The sequence below is a fragment of the Rosa rugosa genome, chromosome 2 (assembly GCF_958449725.1).
Source record: "Rosa rugosa chromosome 2, drRosRugo1.1, whole genome shotgun sequence".
Taxonomy (NCBI): Eukaryota; Viridiplantae; Streptophyta; class Magnoliopsida; order Rosales; family Rosaceae; genus Rosa; species Rosa rugosa.
Genome location: NC_084821.1, coordinates 10992527 through 11007768, shown reverse-complemented (window position 1 = coordinate 11007768; position 15242 = coordinate 10992527).

Here is a 15242-nt window from a genome sequence, read left to right as displayed (position 1 = left end):
GCAACTATGAACCATCTGTTGATTAAAAGGTTTCATAATAAAAGCTTATTAAGTAGCTTAAGTAAATTAAAGTTAATCAACTTTTAATGAAGATGAAGATAACTTGGTAAGAAAAAAGTAAAAATGCAGGATGGTTAAAACTCAAAATAGTATCTGAACAATTGCAAAAGATTTCTTTTGGTACCTACAAATTTTTTTTTCTTACTCCAAATGATTCCTCAAGTATTGCATTATTACTAATTATAGTATTTTTGTTAACTTTTCCGTTAAAGTCACCTACGTGGTATGTATTTAGATTTTAGGTAAAAACTCTAAATAGTACCTGAACTATTGCAAAATGTATTTGGTACCTATAATTTATTTTTTACCCCAAATGGTACCTCAAGTATCACGCTGTTACTATTGTGTTACAAGTAGATTAAAATAATACAAACTGCAGTCATTATCCACTACTGATAGCACAATTCAAGCAATCATGCCTAAATATATCTTCCATACATCTAACAAGGAGTTGTACCATCTCTGGTAACACCACGAGGCTAGGAAAGATGGTCATGTGACCAAGGAGACACCAAATTCGATAGAGAGCCACATCAGTGGTCGAAGGGACGTTGGTATGCCTAACCGGGTAAATAGCTCAAATCCTATGAACAAAGTACTTTGTTGGAGTCAACACTGCCTCCTAAAGGGTGAATACACATGATGATTTCGGTCGTAATCCGTCATCACTTGGAGAACCAAGTATTGCTCTTTTACTAAATATAGTACTTCTGTTAGCTTTCTCGTTAAAGTAGCTTACATGACATGTATTCGTGTTATGTTTTGGGTTTTAAGTGTGTGTGATCAGTATCTATCCAATGTATCATGTGTTCTATAGCTTAGGTTTATGATCAATATGTACTGGATTAGTATGAATCATATATTTGCTCATCTACATATTGATCATAATAGCTTGGCTGCCTTTTTTAAAAACAAGTGGCAGAACATATGATACATATTGATCACAAATCTAAGATAAACAAACTCCAAACATATGATACATACTAATCCAGTACATATTGATCATAAATTTAAGCTACAGAACATATGATACATATTCATCATAATTTTCTAAGATATATATAAAGGGAAAATTTTAAGAACATTCCACGATACCTAGCTTTCAAAACCTGACCCAAATTTGGTACCAGTCGCTCTGTTAGTTTGTGTGCTTTTCATCAAATTTATAAGGAAAAATCTGTCGCTTCAAGGATTAATGAAAAAAAAAAAAACCAAAGCAGAAGCTAAAAGAGCACCAATTCAAGTCACTCTCCTAACAACACAACCAAGCAACTCAGTTAAGTCTCAAAACCGCTAGAAACCCAATTCAAATTTCAAAAACCCAAGACTACCCAGAAAGCAAAAACAACCGTAATTCAAGCATTATAAGCAAAACCCAATCCAAATTTCACAAATTCAAGACTACCCATTAACCAAAGACCAAGGCTTTCCTCACCAAGCACTCGAAACCCGACCTGATTTTCATATTATTAACAACGGATATCACTTCCTCTCCTCACTCCATGTGGCAAGCCACCATGGATTTCCTCACCGCGGCCAACAAAAAGTCTACCGGAGAGAGTTGGTTTTGCTCTTCCTCCAAGCTCTTCTTGGCCTCTTTGCAACAGTCGCCACAACCAACTTCCCTCGTCACCATTATGAGCCCCTCATCTCTCTGGGTTGTGATATTGGGTTTGAATTATGAAACCCAGCAAGGCTTTTAGTTGGGAGTGAAGAGTGGAGAGGGTTTAAATATGTGATTTGGTCAGAAGGTTGCTTTGACTTGCATTTGAAATCGATTTGGGTTCTTTCTGTGCATGTGGTATTGGCAGCTGGAAGAAGATTTGCATGACATTTCGGGGCCGTTGAGCTTTCAGAACAACATATAGCCGAAAAAGGTGGCATGAGTCGAAAAATCCTATCAGGTTAGGTCAGAGGTGGGTAACTGGGTTTTGCTCAAACTTTTGACTTTTGTATGGGAACTGTGGAGAAAGATTGAGAATTTGATGATGGCTTGAATATTGTAGAATAGAAGCTTTATTATTTGTATCTCTGGATTTGGTTCAAAATAGATGGCAACCAGATCGCCATCTCTAAACTCATCTCTTTCAGCTGTGACACCATACAAAGGCCTAACTTTCCCAAGGAAAGGTTAGGAGGTGAGTTAGGAACGCGCGTCACGCGCCTAGGTAAACAGGAAAAACCGAGGAAGTGTGTTCCTCTCCCGGCCGAACACGGCAGGCGATCCCGCCGCTGCGTTCCGGTCCGGGAGAGGATTGATGGTTCAGAGGAGGAGTAGGCTTTCAGGGCAGCGGTGTGGTCCAGGGAGGGTGGTGGTTTCTCCGTGGTCGGGCAGCACAGATCGCTCTCGATCTGTCCTTCTCGGTTCCGGGGCGGAGGCTGCGTTGCAGCAGCGACGTTCTTCGGTGTTCCGGTGGAGGTTTCTGGTGGCATCGATCCTACATGGTTTGGGGCTGTGGCGATTCAGATCGGATCTGTCTCCGATTTGGTCTGGGTTCGTCTGGTGGTTGGTTGTCTGGTGTAGGGGCTGGCTATGGCGCGACAGGGCGGTGCTGCGACGGATGGCTTCGGCGCGGTGGCTTGTTGCTGTGTGGCGGCGTTTTGATGGCGATGGGACTTGCCGGAGGCGGGTGTGGCTGGTTGCAGCGCGTGGCTTTTGCGGGGGAGAATGGGTTTTGGACCGGGCCAATGTTCTTGGGCCTTGTTGGAGTTTTTTGATTGTTTTCAATTTGGTTTGCTGTTGTGTGTTTACTGTTGTTTCATGGTTGCAAATAAGTCCCCCCTCTGTTGAGCGGGGGTTTGGGTGTTTCCGTGCTGAGTCGATGCCATTGTTATGGTGTCTTGGCCGGTTCGGTCTTGTTTTGTTTGGTGTGTTATTTCATTCTCAGGATCGCAATTTATATCTTGGTGGTCAAAGTAATGGGGAGAAGCTCCCGCACATGGTCTGGCGGTATTGGGTCATGGTGCTTGAGAGAGGGGCTGTCTTCTTGAGGTTGGCTGCGGGGATGTGCGTTGTCTCTTGGGGGAGTATGGAGGTTGTGCCATTGACATGGTGTTTTTTCCGGGGACTATTTGGTTTACTATCGATGTTCTCTTGCTGTCAACGTGATTGTCACTTGTTCATGCACGTGGTCTGGTTGGTTTGGGACACGGTGCGGTTGGTGGATAGGTGGTTGTTTGTTATGTTGGATGCAGGGTCTTATCGTGACTCTCGGAAGTGGTCTCATATTGTAGCCCGAGGTGAGGGCGTTTGGTGGTTAGAGTTTGGGTCCTTTGACCTGATGGTCTCTGTAACCGCGGTTCTTGGGGTTTTTCTGGGGTTGTGCGCGACTCATCTCTCATTCGACCTGTGGATGAGGATGGTGTTGCGGCTTTTCACACCCGTACTTTGTAGTCTGTTTGTTTGGTGTTGAATAAAGGACTATGTTTTCTTCTCAAAAAAAAAAAGGCCTAACTTTCCCTTTGAGAGAGAGAGAGAGAGAGAGAAAAAAAACCAAGTAGAATAATAGCGTAGGGTTAACAATGTTATTGACGATAAGTACTAAATTTGGGTTGGGTTTTGAAAGCCAGGTTCCATTGTGATATCTTAGAAAGTAAAATAACTGATATTCGGAGTGGGTCATTTGTCATGGATTGTTCTTGGAATTTTCACAAACTTAAAATTCAAAACATGTTTAGTAGGCCACTTTAACGAGAAAGCTAACGAAAGTACTATATTTAGTAACGGCGCAATACTAGATGTACCATTTGGGGTAAAAAAAATTATAGGTGCCAAAATATTACATTTTGCAATAGTTTATGTACCATTTGAAATTTTATCCAAAAAAAATACATGCACGTACGGAAAAGTTAACGGAAGTACTTTTTTGATAACGGTAATACTTAAGGTATCAATTGAGGAAGAAAAAAAAAATTATATGTATCCAAAATTACCTCTCGCAATAGTTCAGATACTATTTGAAGTTTTTACCTTAAAATATTGCAAATCCTCATTTAGTATCTCTCTTTTATTTTTCTAATAGCTAATTAGCTCATCATTATCAATCTCTTCCATTTTGATTTAGATATTCAAAGTAATATATATATATATATACAGATCCTATCCAGAGCGGAGCTCCACTTTGAAATTAACGTGTGAAGTTCGAGTTTTGGGTCACTTTTCGGTCACATATCCACATCTCGACCGTTCAGTTTTTAGGTACTAGTGTATAGATCGTCTCTGCAAATTTTCAGCCAAAATGATGATCGTTAAGGTATCTAACTCGCTTAAACCAATGGATATATATATATATATATATATATATACAGATTTTATCCAGAGCGAGGTTAGAGTTTATGGTCACTTTTCGGTCGCATATCCACATCTCAACCGTTCAGTTTTTAGGTACTAATGTATAGATCATCTCTGCAAAATTTCAGCTAAATTGATGGTCGTTAAGGCATTGATAACTGCCTTAAAGCTAGTACGGTTCAGGTTGGACAGATTCAGTTCGTCTATCGATTTAAACGAGTTAGATACCTTAAAGATCATCAATTTGGCTGAAATTTTGCATAGATGATCTATACATTAATACCTAAAAACTGAACGGTTGAGATGTAGATATGTGACCGAAACGTGACTCTAAACCCTAACCTCGCTCTGGATAGGATTTGTATATATATATTATAATATTTAAACATATAGTGGAGATGGTCGATATTACAACTAGAGCAAAATTATACATAATAACTCATCATTTATGAATGTGAAAAAAAAAAGTCAATACTCTAATCGTTTTCATCTATACTATTATTTAAAAAGGGGTGTTGTTAGCCAAAACTAAAAAAAATATGCTGAAATATCAATGAACTTTAGGTTTGATAATGATGAGCTAATTAGCTACTGAAAAAATAAAAAAGAGACTACTAATGAGGAATTGAAAATTAGAAAAAGTAAAAAAAAAATTGTGAAACAGAAAAATACACGTGGAAAAAACTATTTACTCCATGAAAAACTATCTATATTCTACTTAAAAAAAAAATACAAAATACAAAAAACAAAATTAAAAAAAAAAAGAAAACATAATCTACTTTCTCTAGAGATAAACTAAAAATAGAATAGAATGAAAATACCTAGAGGGCTTGCTGCTAGGGTTGGGAGAGAGCTGTCCTCGACCTCTCTATATCTCTCTCCATCCTCGATGGAGAATTGTTCCGGTATCGTCTTCGATATCGGCTCCTTCGCGCTCGACTTCTATTGTGCCCGGTATCAGATCGTGGTTTGCATCATGGCCTGTGGTAACCTCTTCTTCTCAGATTCTTTCTGATTGTGTTTCTGTTCAATGGGGAGTAGCAGATGCTACGCTGCCTTCCCGGTTAGGGACGGCACCGAGAGTCCGGAGCCTTAGGCCAATCCGAGCGCGGTTGAAGTCGGCATGCGGCATTGGGTTGGTGGCGGAATGGCTGAGTGAGTGGATCGAGAGGGGCCGTTGTTTCACCATGCTTTCTAGTGCAGTAGTGAGGCGATTGTCGGGAATCGCTGGGTTTTGTTGTGCCCTAGATCGAGGGGGTGATCCGGCAACAGGGGGTGAGCGTCACAGTGTTTGGGCTCTGGGCAGGATTTTCGTCACGGCTGGTGGCGGCGGTTGGCGTCGAGTTGGTGGGGCCGAGATGATCCTTATCCGATCAAGGGAGGAGGAGCAACAATCAGAGCCGAGGTCAGGGAAGGTCTGGGTGCCCAAAGAGTTTTTGGGAGCCCAAAGGAGAAATCTGTGGGCCTGGGCCTCAGTTTTGTTGGACTGCTGTAAGGTTTTTGGTTGGGCCTTCCTTCTTGGGGCTTTGCAACTGATGTATGAGGCCGATGATGTTAGGGTTCGCATCTGGGATCCGGGAGACGTTTTATGGGCCCTAAATTTTTCTGCATTTTGGATCTGCTTCTTTGGTTACTCAGGTAGAAGATTGCTCTCTATTCGGCGTATTTTTTTTAGTAGAGTAGGCAAGGTCGGTCACACTACCGTCAGTCACCTTGATAGAAGATTACCCTCTATTCGACGTATATCTTTGCGTGGAAGTATGGTTGACCGTACTATTGGTACCGTTTTTTTTTTTTTTTGAAAGAAGGGAGGTGCGGCTGCCCTCAAGCCTCGATTAAAGAAACTATTGAATACAAGGGGGGACATTGAGCCTAAACCCCTGATTACAATAAACATCTAGAGAACATCCTGAAATACTATCATGAGTCTCTACTAAGCAACTGTATTCAACAAGCACCAACTAGCAAAGAGCACTCTACTGGCGACTCTATTTGCTTTGACACAGCGGTGACACAACGGAAAGATAACTCGATCTGTAACTCGATTACAGCATAACATAATTTCCATACACACAGCTTTCCCATCATGTTGTCACTGGAAAATACATCCAGTGACACATAGTTTCACCCTGTCACTAGGAGGCATAACATAATTTGACCGTACTATTGGTACCGTTTTTTTTTTTTTTGAAAGAAGGGAGGTGCGGCTGCCCTCAAGCCTCGATTAAAGAAACTATTGAATACAAGGGGGGACATTGAGCCTAAACCCCTGATTACAATAAACATCTAGAGAACATCCTGAAATACTATCATGAGTCTCTACTAAGCAACTGTATTCAACAAGCACCAACTAGCAAAGAGCACTCTACTGGCGACTCTATTTGCTTTGACACAGCGGTGACACAACGGAAAGATAACTCGATCTGTAACTCGATTACAGCATAACATAATTTCCATACACACAGCTTTCCCATCATGTTGTCACTGGAAAATACATCCAGTGACACATAGTTTCACCCTGTCACTAGGAGGCAGCGACCATTTGACCAAGCAAGGAACTCGCCGCCTACCTAGAGCAGACAAGGCACATTGAGTGCAGACACAAGCACAAGGCCCGACTAACCCTACCCAAGTAGTGTAGGGACTTATTTCACGCCAGAATTCTGTCCGGATTCTTCTTAAATAGCTCGGATTCTGTCCGGGGCTTCATCAAATGCTTAATTGCATCCCTTATTACCCTTATTAAGTTTTATTTCTGATGCTTTATTGCATCTAGTATTGGTCTTGTTATTTCATATGTTGATGTAGTTTCTACATCTATAAGTTGTAATTTTTCGTATGATTATTATTAATAAAGTGGTTGACTATTACTCTAATAAATAAAAAAATAAAAAAGTATCCACTTTCTGCCGATAACTACCTCTATGTACAAAAAACTTTCTATCTCTTTGTTTTTCTTCTTAAATAATTTTCACTATATTTTTTTCTAATGAAAAAATTTTCTTGCACATGGAGAGCATGTGGTTGCGGACTAATGTTCTTTAATATAGCACAAAGATAACATATAGTACAAACTATGGATCAAAGCCAGACAAGATAAGAAATATTATCCTGAAGCCTTTTTTTTTTTTTTTTTGAGAAAATTGTCAACTTATTCATACTTCAGTGAAATTACACATAGTGACCCACCCCAGTAGGGTTGTCAAAATGAGACGTGACCTAAGCAATTCAACATTTTTAGCTAAACAATGAAGCTCTTCCAAAACTACCCTGCACTACCTATGATGAAATCGAATGTGCATAGAGATTGTGGGTACTTTTGACGACAATACTCAAACCTGGGTCGCATTTGGTACCATCTCAAAAGAAGAGTAGCACCACCATCACTTGCCGCCACGGCTCCACCACATGAGAATCCAAAGCCTCATCTGATACCACCTCCTCAAAATCCTCTTCTCTCAAAGCCTAATACTTCATATGCTACATTCTATAAAAACAAATAAATAAAATTGAGTCTCAAGAGAGACACTCTTTTTCCACCGGTATAACATGAGAGTCTAAACTCTAAACTATCCAAAAGGAGACCAAATAAGCGATAAACTTGAGCTAATACAGACAAGGTAATAAACTCTCCAAAACCACCAAATGTGGAAGCATATCAATGAAACTATAAATGGAAAATACAACCGAACTCAATGATGTGGTACATGATAAGGGAGGATTCATGAGTTTTAAGAGAGATTTGTAGAGAAAGGTGGACAAAAGCAACATGGAGGCATGGTAGCTGATTGACTAGTTTGAGATTGAGATCCATCGTTTTATTTAGTTTTTGTTGTAGAGAAACTGAAATTGAGAGGAAATTGCTGTGTATTCTCATTGATAATAGGGGCCTCTTTATATAGAGGATTACAATGCATAGAATCTCAATCGTACAAGGAAAGTAATCGTACATTGAATAGGAATCTAGATCCTTCTAATTTAACCCTATTACCACTAGGTCAAGTAACCTAGAGTTTAGGCCAAACACATAAAAGAGATTTCCTTAAACTCTCCCCCTTGTGTTGCCCAAACGCGGTGCTTCTCTCGTTGCCTCGTTAAAAACCTTGCCGAGTAACAAAAACCCAGTGTGACAAAAATAACCTCGGTCGAAGGGGAAAAAGAGCACAACACACCCTTCACGTTTCGAGACCATACATGTAGACATCTCCCCCTGATGTCTGCATCTCCCCTTGATGACTACGGTCATGGGAGTTCGGGTAACTTCCGTAAACGATGCTACCAACATGTCTCTCGAAAGTGGAATTTAGGCAATGACTTAGTGAGCAAGTCTGCCACACTGTCCTCAGATTGAACCTAGTTCACTTTGATCTCGAGGAGAGTCTGTTGTTGCTGATTATGCTTGGTGTTATCGCTTTTGATGTAGCCTCGCCTCATTTGTTCAAAACAAGTAGCATTATCCTAAATGCTCGTAGGCTCATCTGTGGTAGACTTCAAACCACAATTGTTCGAACATGCGTAATTATGGATCCAATCCATATACATTCACGAACCACTTCGTGAAAAGCAATGATCTCTGCATTGTTCGAAGATATAGCGACTAGGGTCTATTCTGTAGACCTCCAAGATATCACGGTCTTTTCCCATGGTGAACACTTAACCGGATTGGGAATGACCTTTGTGTGGGTCAGAGAGATACCCAATATCAGCAAAACCTTCCAAAACACATGTCGTTTTGGGATGGGGTTAGTGGACGCAGGCCAGTGTTGGCTGCGTTCCTGGTGTGTGATGGGTCCGAATCCATCATCTCTTTATAGGGATAGAACAAGCCCATATCAATCGTACATCTCAAGTACTGAAGGATATCTTTTACACCAATCTAATGGCGTCACGTTGGCGCAGAGCTATATCTTAGCTAACAAGTTCATGGTAAATGAGATGTACGGTCTTGTGCATTGAGCTAGGTACAATAATGCGCCTATTGTACTTAACTAGGGCATTTCTGCCCCTAGCGCATCTTCGTCATCATCCTTCGAACGAAGAGGATCCTTTTTAGGATCAAGACTACGAACGATCATGGGGGTGCTTGAAGGTTTGACCTTGTCAAAATGCCTAAGCATCTATCAACACGATGCTCAAGTTCCAAACCGAGACATAATCGTGTTCTCCCAAAATCCTTCATCTCAAACTCGGATTTCAAGTGTTCAGCGGTTTCCCATAACTCTTTAAGGGCTTCTAATGAAGATCATGTCCAACAAGAACTGCGATAGAATCCGAAACTTGTTATGGAAACGTGTGGGCATATCCCTTCCCAATCAAGTAGTCACTCTTAGTGAGCGTTTCAACCTCTTTGTAAAACGTGCTCCGTGGTTTAGAGCCACTTGACTTGGGTAAATGAAGTTCACCATGAACCTTCATGTACATTCCGTATCTAGATCCCCATAGAGATACGTAGTGACCACATTTGTAAGCTGCATGATCAGTTATTTGGAAACTACCAAACTGACAAGGAAGTGGAGTGTAGTGACATCCATTACGAGAGAATATGTCTCATCGTAGTCGATTCCAGGGCGTTTTGTGAGAAGCCTTGTGCCATAAGGCGAGATTGCCATCTCTTTTTCTCATCACGCTTTCTAACGAAGACCCATTAGTCAATAGGTTTTATGTCAGGAGGTGTTGGCATCACTGGCTCAAAAACCTTCCTCTTCGTTAGAGAATCCAACTTAACCTGGATCGCATCTTTCCATTTAGGCCAGATTTCTCTACGTTGGCATTCATTCATCAACGGAGCGTGGTTCGATATCATCTGACTCAACAAACTCATGCGCAACGAAATGCGCAACTACATCATCAATTATGATGGAGTTTCTATCCCACGTCTCATGTACACTAGTGTAAGTTTCATAGAGCTCTATATTCTCAGGAATAGGTTTTGACGTTGAGGCGTCCCCCAACGATAACCATAACCCGGAAGATACTCATGAGACGGATTTTGAGTGTCGATGATCCAAGGATTGGTTTGTGCCAGGGTATCATTCGAACCCACGGGCCTCCCACGCATCCTAGCTGGGGCCATAGCCTGTAAAGCCAGAGTGCCACTCTCTTTGGCGTTGGCGCCATGCCTACCTCCGTGTAGGGTGGCGCTACGTCCTCTCGTAGGGACGTCCTTCCTTGCAGGCATGTTTGCAGCATATTTGTGTGATCTCGTCACTTTAATAGGGATCGAGATGAGACATAGTGGAGACAGACTACGACAATTCCTGTCGTTCCTGTTGAACATCTGTGTTCTTTTCTCCCCCTAACGACGGGAAGACTGTCTCATCAAAGCGACAACCCGCAAATCTAGCGGTAATGAGATCGCCTTGCAAGGGCCTTAAGTGGCGGACGATTGTTGGAGTCTTAAATCTAACGTAGTTGCCCATTCGTCTGTAAGGACCCATCATAGAGCGCTGTGGCGGCGCAATTGACACTTAAATGGCTCACTCAAATATGCGTAAGTACCATACTTGTACCCAGTCACTAGCTGTAACGCGGAGGTACATTGAGTGGCGGTGGGTCGTTGACGAATTAGCATAGCTGCATGCGATATTGCATTACCCCAAGCGGATATAAGGAGATTGGTGCGCATTACCAATGTCCGGACTACCATCGTAGTCGTTTCCGCAAGACCATTTGGGTGTGTACATGGGAATATGATGTCCAACATCAGTCCCAATGCAATAACCATCGAAGGTCTTCAATGTAAACTCTCTAGCATAGTCAAATTCAATTGACTGAATAGGATGATCTGGGGAGTGAGCCCGTTGTCATATGATATGTGCTAGGAGTGGAGCATAAGCAGCATTTATAGGTGGACAATGGCACAACACGGGACCAGCGTGTTTGCGTGTCAACCAACATCATGAAATATTTAAACGTCCGCAGGTTGGTTGAAACAGTCCACAGAATCCCTACGGATTCTATGTAAGAACAGAATGAGTATTTTCATATCCTTTGCATAGGACGGTCTCAGTCCTAATTTCCCGAAGGAACAGGCTTTGCAAAATGAGCGAGGGGCCTTAGAAGCAACCAATGAGGATTTTGGTTGGGCCTGAGTGTCTGTAGCGCTATTAGAAGCAAAATGTGTGACTACATCTCCCATCATGGCGATGGAGCCATGGAAATTAGCATGTATGGCGTCATGGCCACTAGGAGGAACAACCATGGCGTTATGCTCATGGTTGGTGTCTTTTATGGCGTCATTAGATTCTTGCTTCGTTTTGCTCAAAAGGATGGATGTTCGTGTGAAGTCTTTAGTAGACGGATCATCATGTCATGACTAGGATGATCTATCATGTCGAGACAAAGCCAATATGTGTCTAAATCCAAGAGATCTTCTCTCATAGCTTTATTTGATTTAATAGCTCGAATAGTGACATAGAGTCCACTAGAGAGACACATAAACTTCTCTAAGATGTGCCTTTGTTCGCAATCGTTAGAGGTATTGCAAAGGAACTCATCTCCGTTCTCTACATGCGTTTTCGCATGGAATCCGTTGGCTATTCATAGGGCAATTTGCCCTAAGAGTGTAGAGAGTTTCTGTGACAGTAATCAAGGTGCCATTTGGCAATGGGAGCTTGGGCTATTCCATGTCCTTGAATTAATATTGATGGCCCAGCCATCATAGTCACAAAGTAATATGCTCAAAATCAAAATTGAGTCATAATGAAAAGAACTCGGAATTTTATTCATAAGCCAACGGAGTACATCATTGTCTCTTAACCATTAGGAGAATCTAATCCAAATGCTAGCTAATGCAAAACAAAGGTAGTCGTTTGACTTCTTTTGGTAACTCCAAAATAAATATGACCAGGTGAGTAGAGAGATGTCGGTGGAGCAAAGCTCGCTTAATTACCACTTATCTCAAAACCTTCCTAGACATCACACTCATTTTGGATGAGCCTATGTGAAGAAAAACTAAACTAATGGCATTTACTACAAAGTATATGGCAATTGCCTATTACATCTCTTGGAAAAATAAAGACTTAAACAGAATTGACGATCTATCGATCCCAGCCAGATTTGTAGTCTTCAACCCTTCATTCTAGATCATCTTCTTGATCTTCTTGTTCCACATAGTGAGCTTCTCTTGCTTCACAATATGCTTTGTAGGCGGTGACAATTTCTTCACGAGCTCTACAAATGTGTGCCCAATGATCAGACACTCCACATCGAGAATATACATCTCTTTGCTCAAACTCCATTGATTGAGGCGCTTTGAAAGCGTCATTTAGATGGCTCTTAGTGTTGGTGGCGCCACCAACATGGCCAGAGGCCTTGCCTCCCTCTCTCTTTCCACGTTTACCTCTTCGGTTCCGTGTTCGCCTATTTTGGTGGTTTTCTTCCCAAGTAGAGCGATTATATGGACCAGAACATCTAGAAGTATCCTTAAGATTAGGGTTTCGTTATTGGCGCATTCTCTTAGGGGCGCGACTATAATTGGATTCCGGAATATGCTCTATTTCCACGGATCTCTAATTATAGTTCTTCACAAGGATGTTGTCATACTTTTCAGCGACATTCATAGCTCCAATGAGCTCATGAAACCTTGTGATTCGTCTTGCAGTAACATCGATTCGATAGTTCTTAGCAACCATCAATGCAGAGACGAGGAAAGTAGAGAGAGTCTTCTCAATCAACATCGCATTTGTGATCTCTTTACCACAGAATTCCATTAAGGATTTAATGCGAAGTGCTTCCGAGTTGTAGTCAAGAACTGACTTGAAATCACAGAAGCGGAGGCTATGTCATATCACTTCTAGGTCAGGAAGCAGGGAGTCACAGACGTTGCCAAATCTATCTTCGAGTGAGAACCACAGCCTTCTGGGGTCTTCTTCATTCATACACTCGTACTGGAGCGAATCATCCATATGACGAGTCATTAGGATGATGGCTTTCACCTTATTTGCCTCTAAGGCTGCTCTATTTGCTTCCAAAGCTTGAGCTTGCTCAACAGTTAGCACGTCCTGGTTAGGCTCGAGAATCGTATCCAAGATTCCATCGGCCTTGAGATGCTGGCGGATATCACGAACTCACTTGTGATATTCAGAGCCAGTTGTTCCCAATGGAGCAAAGTCCAATATGTTCATGTTACTCATCCTGAAAGAGAACAAGAAATTAGGGTTAGTTTCGGAGCGAAAAAGGCTACCACGAAAACAAATAAAATTTCTGAGCGTAATCGCTTCCAAGAAATTAGGAATTTCTGAGCGTAGTCGCTTCCAAGAAATTTGATTCCAAGAGATATTGGATTAGATCGAATGACGTAAGTGGTCGATCATAAATTCTCTACAAACTCTAAGTTTGGAGATCTCAACAAGCTCTAAGCTTGGAGTGAGCACGAACCCCCACAGTTCGGCTTAATTTGGTCTCCCCTATGATGAAGAAAGGGGGGTAGAAGAAGGGAGGTTGCAAGTCCTCGAAATAGGTCGCCGGAAATTTTGACCTGAAAAGTGGTCGGAAAAAGTCGCCGGAAAGTGGTCGGAAAAGTTGCCGGAAATCTGGCTGGCGGTCGTTGACTGTTGACCGTTGACTGCTGACCGAGCTGACGCTGCAGTGGGGTCCGTGCTGACGTGGCAGTGGGGTCCTGATGCTGACGCGGCAGTGGGTCCCTGGGTGCTGACGTGGCAGTGTGGTCTGATGCTGATGTGGCAGTGGGTCCTGGAAGCTAACGTGGCAGTGGGCCTTGTGTCAGTGGGCCTCTGCCTTGGGCTTGGTCTTGGGCTTCTTTTCCTTTCCCCTTATTTTTTTTTTCTTTTCTTCTCTTCTTCTTTTCTGCCTGTTCAAGACGCAGATTCTCAGATGGCCAGTTCAAGTATTTTTAGGCAGGTTTTTGAACTTTTTCTTCCGGTTCCTGAAACTTCAGATCAATGGGCTTTTGCTATCAAAATTTGGTGGAAATTGGAGGTTCGGAAGATGGTGAACCGGTGGAATATTTGCTGCGAGTTGTATGGAGCTTCCGGTGGCCGGTTCAGTAGGTTTCCGGCCGGTTCTTGGTGTTCCGCCGCCGGTTCTGGATTCCTGGAATCGAGTTCTTCAAGGTGTGAGGTGGAGGCAGAAAAGGCTTCAGATTTTGTATTCGGATTCAAGGTTTTTTACCTTCTTGAATCAGGGTTTGGCTATTTGTTTCAAGGTTAGGGCTTCGTGCTGATAACGTGTTGTAGCGAAACTGAAATTGAGAGGAAATTGCTGTGTATTCTCATTGATAATAGGGGCCTCTTTATATAGAGGATTACAATGCATAGAATCTCAATCGTACAAGGAAAGTAATCGTACATTGAATAGGAATCTAGATCCTTCTAATTTAACCCTATTACCACTAGGTCAAGTAACCTAGAGTTTGGGCCAAACACATAAAAGAGATTTCATTAAACAGTTTTATCTTATTATTTTTTGGGCTAAATACTAGTTAGTACCCTGTGGTTTAGGTCCAAAATCAATTCAGTCCCTGGACTTCTAATTTCATCAAAAACACCCCTGCACTTTCAATTTTGATCTAATAGGTCCAATTCGTTAATATTTTGTTATGGGTTCAAGTTATAGTTGGATTATTTGTTGAAAAACTATTTATTTTTAATAGTAGGACTCACTCCTAAATTGACTATGCAGACCACCTCGACACCACATCATAAAACATAGGCCATCTATGAGCCACGTTAACAAGTTAAATAACTCAATTGTCGGAAAACTAACAAATTGGATCTATTAGATCAAAATTGAAAGTGCAGGGGTGTTTTTGATGAAATTAGAAGTTCAGGGACTGAATTGATTTTGGACCTAAACCATAGGGTAGTAATTTGTATTTAGCCCTTATTTTTTTGTCGGTGAGTCGCCTGTTGGTTAGCTAGCCTAACTAACA